We start from the raw sequence: 11,097 nt of genomic DNA on the forward strand, positions 1-11,097 counted from the left end.
CCACTATTGATAGAAAATCCATGATACTTAGCATGCAGCTTTTGATTCTGATCCTTGATAGAGATCTCCCTTAGCATTGTTTGGTATGCCGGATCATGGCATGCATCCTCTCTAGCTAGCTCAAGTATAGGGTTGTTTGGCATAGATACTTTTTTAGCTAGAGATCTGTCTGTTGATGGATTTTGCAAGATTAGGGAATTAAGGAATGCCTTGCGACTAAGTGCATCGGCAACTACATTCTCTTTTCCTAGTCGGTACTTGATCTCAAAGTCATATTCCTCCAACACTTCAATCCACTGACGTTGCCTCATGTTGAGCTCATTCTGAGTAAAGATCCATTTGAGACTCTTATGGTCAGTTATTAGCATGAACTTGTTACCCAACAGGTAGTGTCTCCAAAGCTTTAGAGCATGGATGATAGCTAGCAATTCTAGGTCATGCGTAACATAATTCTTCTCATGACTCTTCAATTTCCTTGAAGAGTATGCTACAGGATGACCTTCCTGCATGAGCACACATCCCAAGGCAAGTGTGCTAGCATCAGTTACTACTTCGAACTCTTTATTGAGGTCTGGAAGTTTTAGAATAGGTGCTGATACCAAACTTTGCTTCAATGTGTCAAAGTTATTTTGTTTGGGAGTTGACCATGCAATGGAAGTTTTGTTCTTCAGTAAGTCCGTCAGAGGTGCTGCAATCAAAGTATAGTTTTTGATGAAGACCCTATACCATCCTGTCAATCCCAGAAAGCAACGTATTTCTTTGACAGATGTTGGTATTGGCCATTCAAGCACATCTCTGACCTTAGCTGGGTCCACTGAGATTCCTTCTGCTAATACTATGAATCCTAGATATTCAATCTGACATTTGAAGAATGCACACTTCTTCATCTGAGCATACAGCTTATGTGACCTCATTGTCTCAAGGACAATCCAAAGTTGGGGTTCATGATCTTCTTCCTGTTTAGAATAGACTAAAGTTTCATCGAAGAAGACAAGCACGAAATCATCAAGATATGGCCTAAAGATATCCTGCATTAACCTGTTGAAGGTGGTAGGTACATTCGTAAGTCCAAATGACATAACTAGAAACTCAAAGTGCCCATATCTTGTATTGAAGGTAGTCTTGGGGATATCTTCTCCCTTGATCCTTATCTGATAGTAACCTGACCTGAGATCAATCTTGGAGAAGATCTTTACACCCTGAAGACAATCAAGAAGCTCATGTATTCTAGGAATAGGGTACTTGTTCTTGACCGTTGATTGATTCAATCCTCGATAATCAATACATAGTCGAAGTGTCCCATCTTTCTTTTTCTGGAATAGTACTGGAGCTCCCCACAGTGAACTGCTAAGCCGGATGTAGCTCTGATCTAGTAGTTACTTGAGTTGTTCCTTCAGCTCAATTGCTTCTAGTATAGACATTTTATAAGGTCTCTTTGCAATTGGCGCAGCTCCTGGTACTAACCTAATCTCATGATCCACTTCTCTTTGAGGCGGGAGTTCTATAAACTCTTTAGGGAATACGTGCGTGTATTCCTTTAGCCAAGAAGGTCCTTCATTAGACTCTTGCTTCTGATCTAACTTGTTGAGTTTGATCAAGTAGACAGGTAATCCTTTTCTGACTCCTTTTATGATCCGAGATACTTTGGCCAATTGGATTCTTGGCACTCTAGCCTCACCTTGAGTTGTGACTAATTCCCTTTCAGAGTTTCGAAAGAAAACTTGATCCTTTCCACAATGAATGTGGGTGCCATTAGGCTTAAGCCAATCCATTTCGAGTAGACACTCATGGATACCTAGATTCATGACTCTGAATTTGATCGAAGTCTTCTTTCCTCCGATAAAGAATTCCACCTTAGTAGTTTGCCTGGTACAAGTAACCTCACAACCATTTGCCAATTCCATAAGTAGGGTAGGTGCTTCTACTGTGGCTATTCCTAATCTTTTTGCACAAGCTGGTGAGATAAAGGAATGTGTACTGCCACAATCAATCAAGGTCTTGAAACTTTTACCTTGATAGTCTGACGGTGTCTAAATCACTGAGAATTGGCGATTCGGCCCTTTCTTGTAAAGAGCGGCATGGACTGTTGCTCTTTCAAACTCTGCTTCCATGGTTGGATCTTCTTCTTTGCACAATTTCCTATTGGCAATGCAAGCGGTTCTTCCTCTGCCTCGGGTAGCGGCTCCTTGAGCCTTTCCTTGGAAAGGTGCTTGGCGATGTCATCCACCGAGCTTGGGGCATTGCCTCTTGAAGTGACTGGGCTCGTTGCAGTGGAAACAACGGAGGTTTCGGCCATTACTTTGAGTAGGAACAAAGTTGTTGACGTTATTCATCCTTGCTTTCTTTCTTTGTCCCTGATTATGACCTTGAACTCTCTTTATCTGAGGTCTGAATGCTCCTCTATGCGGGTCACTATAAGACCAAGCTTTGTTACCCCTTGGTCTAGACTGCACCTCCTGAATTATAGGCGTCGCTCGAATGAGTGCATCTTGAAAATATGATGGACACATAGATTTGAGACGGGTATTTACTGGTGGATTTAAACTCGCGCAAAATTTGGACACCTGCTGTGTCATGTCCATCTGTGGCACATACTTTAAAAGTGAGACGAATTTAGAGTAGTATGCGTCAAGAGTGAGCCCCAACTATTTTAGCTCGTAGAACTCATTCATTTTCTGCATGCGATATGCAGGTGATAGGTATCTTCCTTGCACGGCTTTCTTCAGCTTCTTCCAGGTAACGGATCCCTCCATGATCCCTTGATCCCTGCACCATTGCTTCCACCAAAGCTTGGCTTCGTCGGTGAGCTTTAGCTTGGCGAGCATAGCCTGATTGGCGGGTGCAGTACCAGCTGCTTCAAAGTAATGCTCCATGGATTCAATCCAAATTTCTGCATCAGCTTGAATGGACCTGCCTCCCCGTCAAACTCGGGCGGCTTAGTCTGTTTGAGAAGAAACTTCTTCTCCTAGATTACGGCAGTACTTGGTGTAGGAGGCGAACTAGGAACCTGTACCTGGGGTTGTGCTTGGATAAAGGTTTCTTAATGTTATTATATGATAATCATTATTGATTATATTACATCTTCAATTCTGCTATCACGTAAGTAATGTAACTACTTAACTTTTTATTAATTCTCATGCATAAAAAGAAATCTTATCTGTATTTATACGGGCGTAGCCCTTTCGCAATATAACATTTCTTGCGATGATAAGCCAACTGTTACATTTAGTTTGGGGAGAACAACGTTGTATTATATTTATCTACAGGAATTGTATAATAGTATGGTTTGAGGTCATGGATCTTCAGGAATCGGTAAGTCATTGGAAGTTCAGGATATCCTTTCCTTTGGAATCCATTCTTTTCATGGCGCCCTAACACTTTAATCCTGTATCCATACATTTTTGATAGAAGAAAAACTTAATGTCACGAGTTACTTCAATGTCCTATCACTCTTGGATGACATGACCTCATATTTTTGTAAGCTTCTTGTTGGGTTGGCCGACCTAGACTCTCCTGCTAAACAAGAGTATAATCTTGACGTTTATGACTAAGGGATATAAGAAACCTCTCTTCTATATAAATAAAATCCAACCTCTGTAAATACCAATAATACTATACTATATGAAAATATCTTAAAAATGTATGGCCATGCACATTTGACCCCTCCCTCCCAAGTTGGGAAGCTTGACACATTTTTGTAGGAGAGGGAGGGAGACTAATAGCCAACATGCAAACCAAATGAATTGACCAATGTACAAAACCACGAGTAGACCAATGAGTGCAATTGATGATCAAGCAACAAATCACCGATAAGCAACAAATCACCGATAGGTAAGGTAACGAATAAGTTGTGGATTTCAATAGTGAAATGTGTGCAAAAATGGAGTCATTGGTAAAGTCTATAAAAAAATAACATCATAATTTAAAGAAATTTCCAAAGAGAAATTGCTCACGATTTATTTTATGGCTTGCAAGAGTTAAGAGTAACATATGATTGAAAATGTGTCAATATTACTCAAAGATCCCCTTAATGAGGACAAAAGAATCATTTCTCCTTTGCAAAGAGCCAACTTTGGCATTCAAGTGAGCATGTTTGAAATTGGACAAATCCGCTTATGAAGCATAAGCAACCTCGACCACTTCATCAACCATCATTAAGCACTTAGAGAGATTATAGCCAATTGTGAGCTAGCTACCCTCATTAAAGCATTTGCCCATCCTCTCAATTTCATAGCTTGTGAGATTGTGATTTATGGATATTGAGCACAAAGAAAAGGCTTCTAGATGCAATGCAATCTAAAGAATAGTGACCAATAGGAGCACCAAGAAAAGATAATTGAGCTCATGCCAAAAATAGTGAAACAAAAATTGGGCCTAAAAAGAAAAGCATGGATATATAAAAGGATACAAAAATTTATGATGGTATCCCAAATTTGGAAGGATCTAGATGTGGTGACATAGAAGGGAGTGCTCTTGACAAATCTAGGAGATAAAGAATTTAAGGCCACTACATAGGTCCTTCACCACCTCTTCACTTATAACAAGCCTACCTCTAGCCTCTACTGAGAGTCCCAAAATGGTTCATGGAAGACATAGTGATAGGAAATATAGTGAACCAATACCTAAGTGCACTCTGGTTGGAGTGCATCTCTAAATCCTTAGTATGAGCTCACAAGGTCTTTGAGAAAGACACTCTCTTCAAGTTGAGTGGCACAAAGGCTAAAAATAAAATCATTAACTATGGATCCATACTAACTCACTTGATGAATGCCCACCTACGAGTGCCTTATGAACAATTGATGATTTGCCCTATATGCGACTTAGCAAAAAAAGAAAAGAAAAGTAGGAACAACATAAAAGGCATATGGAAGACACTACAGGTCATGATGAATAGAGCTAAATTGATGTTGTAGCCAGAATCTCAAGTTATGAAAAAAAAAAGATCAGCTACTGAAAGCCTAGGATTTTGAACTTTCCAAAGCCAAGAAACCACAGAAGACCACTCAAATAATCAAAAAGAGAAACAAAAACATGCAGAGTCCGCAAAAAGTACCCACATCCATCCACAACGACATGGAAAAGGATAAGAAATTGAAACCCTATAGAGGATGTGCGAGGACTCAAGAGAGAAAATGTGAGGTGCCTCCTCTAACAAATCCAGAGGAGTCCTCTTAGTAGTCAATCAAAATTCATATCCATGCACATCACAATCCCATCTCCGCATGGGAAACCTCGAACTTAGTTGAACATGGGAATCTCAATTCTACTTCACAAGGAAATGTGGACAAGTCACCTCTAACAGCAATCTAATGACCACCTAAGAAAGACCACTTTGTAATCAATCAAAGGCAAGAGTGAAGTTAACACTGCACTTGCTTCAAAGAGAGTGAGAGAGGGGGAGAGCGTAACTCGATTCCCCTACCCATAAGGTAAAATCTCAGCTTCGGCCCCCTAAAACGGTGTTAAACCTAGTAGTTAATCATACCGATATTGGGAGGGTCACGATTTAAAGAGCTCTATCTAGTGTCTGATTTATCGGGTCCACCCAGCCATAGGCGTTTGATTGTCAAGATCAAAGACTCCCACTTTCATGGATTGGGTTTGCTTTAGTTTTCTAATTAGCAAAGCATACTATCACGCTGTTTGGACATATAAAAACTGCTTCATTTTATTACTTTGTTAAACTGGGTTCATTAAACTCAATCTTTACCACATAACAAACAATTCAAAAATTAGATATTTTATTTCATTATAACAAGTAGAACCATCACTCTGCAGAGTAGTACAAAACGGTCTTTCCATAGAAAGACACTATCTAGCCTAGGATAGGACCTTCCAATCCCTTGGGATTGGGCTGTATGTGATCGCGCTTCGTTCGGGTCAACGTGGAATTTACTAGCTCAGAGCCTTCCCTGCTGCTCATACGAGCCATCCTACATAACAGGGGCACTTATCACTCAGCCCTTTGCCCTCTCATGTGCTCAAGTGACCTAAAACAAAAACAACTACCTCCCTCGGGAGGATAGGACCCCCACTCGCAGGTGAGTTTTTCCACACTCTACAGAGTGTTAGGGAGCATTGGGTTGGGGACCCTAAGGTTTCAAACCACCACAATCCACAACTCATCCAGCTGATACAAGACTAGAATCATAAGAGACATAATTCATCATTCACAAATCCAAAAGCAGTCATAACCATAAAACATGTTTTTTTCGATTTCTCTATCAAATTTGAAGTATCACTTTTTAAAGAAGAACGGCTCAAACTTTGCAACATGAGACATGATTTGTAAGGATCTATGGGATTATAAGAATATGGCATTCATAAGGAAAGAGAAGAAAGCCTCCATAGAGAGTCTACTTAATGTCTATAAAGTGGAAAGTCTCGTAGTATTGGAAGCCTTAAGAAAGGATATACAAGTTTTCATGGTTGCTTTCAAACACTCTTCAAGTGTTGAGAAGGGCTTGATCATATTTTGGCTCAAAGGAATAAATATTCTTTTAGTATGTTCACATTTAAGAAAAGGTCATATCCATTGTAATTGACAATACTACTAACTAGAAAACTAAGAAAAGGTCATATCCATTCTAATTGATAGTACTACTAACTAGAAAACTATGGAACATGATGTTAAAAGAACATATCCATAAATAACATGGGTCCCTTATGCTACACATATTTTATTGCTCTTCAAATCTACTTAACTAGATACCAACTTTGTTATCAAATTTATATGGGAGTATCATTCCACGCATGCCTTATTTCGTATGAAATTTGTTGTATGGTTTTAAAATATTTTGTGCTACTCACTTTACCATAACTCATTATATGTTGGAGAGATAAGAGAATGTGCATGAAACACTTCAAGAAATAGTGGTTGATCATAGATGGGACCATTGTTAATGTGAGTATATATGTAATGTGTAAAAAGTGCCTTGTAGTAGTCATTATTAAGAAAGTCTATCTATCATGTGCATTCAATCCCCAATATGGAAAACTTAAGGCAATATGTACATCAGCCACATGGCCGAGACTTGCAAGTCTTCTACATGTAGCAAGAACTATCTTTGAAGGGTTTGAAAGGAGTCTTGATCGAGTTTGGCATCACCACAGCCAAAATAGTAGGTCACCGACCAATTTTCAGTCGTTATTACAACCATTTTGGAGAAAGAAGGCTAATCGGGGTTAGTAGAGCAATAAGTTGTCACTATTTTTGATAAGTCAAGGTTTCTCAACTAGAGAAAATACCATAATGATCATCGAAAGGAAGAATGATGAGAAACATAGTAGAAATCAAGTTGAAAAATGCACTCCATTTTTGGGGCCTATTTGGATAGCCAAGAGAGCTTCAATGTCAATACCGATGGTTATCAATCTCTTGAGAATTAGATCAAGAAGCATATTGAAGAGTTCCATGATGTTTGTTGGCCATGGTTTTGGAGACAAAAAGAGATATGTGTTGGTTGAAAGGTGACAATCCTACATAGAAGGTTGTATAAATATATATTGTATATAGTTGGACATAGATCACAAATATTAATCACTCATTACCATTATTTGATAGAAGAAAGTTATAAAATGTGACTATTCTTGCAAGAGAAATGCAACCAAATGTCAAAACTTTGTGTGTAACATTGCACTTTGAAGACATGTTGATAAGATAGCGGTGTTGTAAAACCACTTATTGGCTTGCTTTAAAAGGTTTATTTAGAAAGATATGATTCGTGAGATGTATGGAAAATGTCAAAGGTTGTCCACCTAACCAAGAATATCATGACTTCATGAGCATAGGATGTGATCGAGTAGTAGCACTAAGCTAGAACTCATTATACTCAATTGCATATGCCAGTACCTGGAGCTACATAGATATGATATCCAAAATATCAAGTCCTTAATTCAAGAAGTAACAAAGTTATCAATGACTTCCAACCCATTATGCATTCACTTATTGGGAGGATGGTAAGAGGAAAAGAATGTATTTCATCATTTTTAATAGTTTGCAAATATCGGTGGCTTTGGCAATCCATAGTTCATAAAATACATTGATTGTTTGTCTCCAAATATGATGGAAAGACTGTAGAAATAATGTTTTTGAGTTGCAAATTTTTGCAACCAAAACATTGTTTATTATACAATGCCCTTTGGGAGCTATGAGCAAAATTGGTCAACCTTATCAGATGCAAACACCTTCAATTGTCTCATGCAATGAACATAGGGCTACATATATTGCATCTCAAGCAAACATCATGTCTACATCAAGTAATCCACCTCGAATATTACAAATGCTTGATAAGGTCATCAAAAAGAGCATCACATTGACAATGAAGTTGAGTGGAAATATGCCATTGAGTTTTATGACATAGATGAGATTGATGTTGTGCAATTGCTAGTTGAACATGATTACAAATTTTAACTATTAATTACATTCATGTAACCCAAATGTACCATAACCATAATAGTACTATGTATATGATAAAATGATGTATTACTATTGATAGATTTTGAACATATAAAAAACAAAAGATTTTATATTACAAATCTATAAAAAAAGTAAAGGATGTCGCCTTTCGAGTTACATGAGAAGAAATCATAGATCAATATCAAAGATGCATTTACAATGGGTGTGGAACTTGTGTCTTTCAAATCTCATCTTCCAATATGCCTCCAAGAACCTAGAAGATTAGAATGCATTCGCACCAAAATTTTGTTTAAAATGTGCTACATGTCTTTGTAATTTATGTTGTAGTCTTTGGTTACACCATGCACTTTTGTAAGCTATTATACCTTTATGTTAATGTCATCAACTCTTTGGCCTTACATAGTAGCACCAACTTGAGCTTACCATAGCATTGTAGTGTGTTGCTCTAAAGTGTAGACCACTAGCCTTACCCACATTGAGTCCTCCCCAACATCCATTTTAGTCTTCTTTGCAACTAGTGTCTCAATGTGACAACCCTATTGTTGGTTGGTATAAACTTAATTAAAGAACAACCAAAATTAGCATCTACTAAAAGGAGTAGTTGCAAGATTCCAAAAGTGCAGAGGAGGCTCAAGGGCATTAGGAGTTACTATAAGCATCAATTTTACAAGCTATCGTAAATAGCAGCATTTATAGTGATTCCACTGACTATCAACATAAAAAAACTAGGTTGACTAGATTAGATAACACAACTCAAACTCAATTGTACGACTTGGTGTAATGAACAAATTGTGGTGGGTTTCAACATATGACCATGCCAACATGAATAAAAGAGGTTGAGCACAAAGCTATGTTCATTCCATACAATGTAAAGGGCTTAAATTAACATACCCTAAGACTGTTAATGTTTGGACAGTAGATATGTACATTGTTTTCTATCTTTACTGTTAGTTAAGGGGAGGTGGGGGCGGGTGCCACGTGGCAGCCCCCAACCTCGCCACAAAGAAACGCGGGGACGGGTGCCACGTGCCCAGCACCTGCCCTCGCCGTGAAAATCGCACCCACCCCCACGTGAAGCACCGGGGCGAGCCTAGGCACGAAGCGCCTAGTAGTTCTTGGATGGAACAATGGACCAAGGTAAGTGTTTTACAAAACGAGGAGTTTGATAATGCGTAAGAGTGTTTTACAAAACGAGGAGTTTGATAATGCGTAAGAGTGTTTTATTATTATCTTTTCATAAGGATGAGAGAAACTCGTAAATTCCATCGAGGTAGAATTATAGCTTTATAAAGGATTGTTTTGTAGATCTATAACAGTGTATAATCGGGTATTATACCCAGCACGCTTAAAACTTACATGAGACAGTGCAAGCTTTGCAATCAAATTGGCAAGGGTTGCGACGCCGTACGCGATCCCTATCGCCGCTCCATCCTTCACCGCCACCACCAAAGTCCCACCCGTCGCCGGGTGGTTCCCAGTCATCGCCACCTCCCTGGCCACCATCGCCAGTGCCCCAATTGCCGCCATAGCCGCCACCAGCACTCCCCGACCCGCCGCTACCACCACCACCACTTCCGGGGTTGCCATAGGAGTAGCCGTAGCCTCCACCACCACCTTTGGGGCCCCCTTTGAAAAATCCATGGCCTGGGGCTGTGAAGCAAAACGTGGGGCAAGTAAGGAGCTGACCATTGCAAGGGCCCTAGGCCTTGCACTTGACTGACTTGTTGAGGCCCGAGCTGGGGCGCTTGGGAGCGGCAGCCGCTGCAACACGAGGAACAGATAATAATGATGATGAAGGAGAAGGAGAAGACGGTAATGATGATACTAGCGCAAACACAAGGAACAGATACACCACAATTCCTGAAGGTGCCATGGTGTTGATCGGGAGAGACAGACAGAGAGAGAAAGCTGCCGAGGCTTGCTTCTTATAATTGAGAAGGCGGATGTTTCGGAACTATCAGGCACCACCCGCTATGGGCGCCCCCCCTCCCCATCAATTAAAACTTCTTTTACAATAATAATAGTATATATTATCAACCAGAATTGAGGCTCTAGTCTTAGAGACATTATGATATATTATCCACCAGGTTAGGAGACTCTGGTCCCATGACATATGGCATACACTCCCCATTAGAGGGGTTATGGGCTTACAAAAGCCAATTGTACCATAAGTCAATACATGGCACACACTTCCCATTTTTGAAAAATGTAGGACCAAATGCTCACTTTTGCACACGCATGATCGAGATAGCATGAAAGGCAAGCTAGTGCATAGATTGGTGCCCCACTCTCACCCTTGCATCCACTCGTGTCCTCCTCTAGGATACATGAGCCAGTCTAATCTCTATACTATACACACATCCCATCCAATTCAAAAGCTTATCTTTCGTAGGTGAGCCAATAAAAAGTAAGCCATCATTAGGATCAAACACTCAGATCATATGGGCACTTCGGTTTCAATATTCAACCTTTTCCAAGGTTGAACAATCATCATAAATCATGTCACTAGTTGTATTTTATTTATCTTAGAAGTTAATGTGATACAATGCATGATACACACCTTGTTCTTTGTGCAGCAGTGTGAACTTCTTCATATTACATGATCTCCTTCTAGATATTTTTATGGCATTTAATTTTTGCTCCAGCCATTAGGTAATTTATTCCATATGCCCTCATTG

This window comes from Lygodium microphyllum, chromosome 12 (genome assembly GCF_053477565.2).
Source record: "Lygodium microphyllum isolate KBCC chromosome 12, Lygodium_microphyllum_v1.1.10, whole genome shotgun sequence".
NCBI classification, from domain to species: Eukaryota; Viridiplantae; Streptophyta; class Polypodiopsida; order Schizaeales; family Lygodiaceae; genus Lygodium; species Lygodium microphyllum.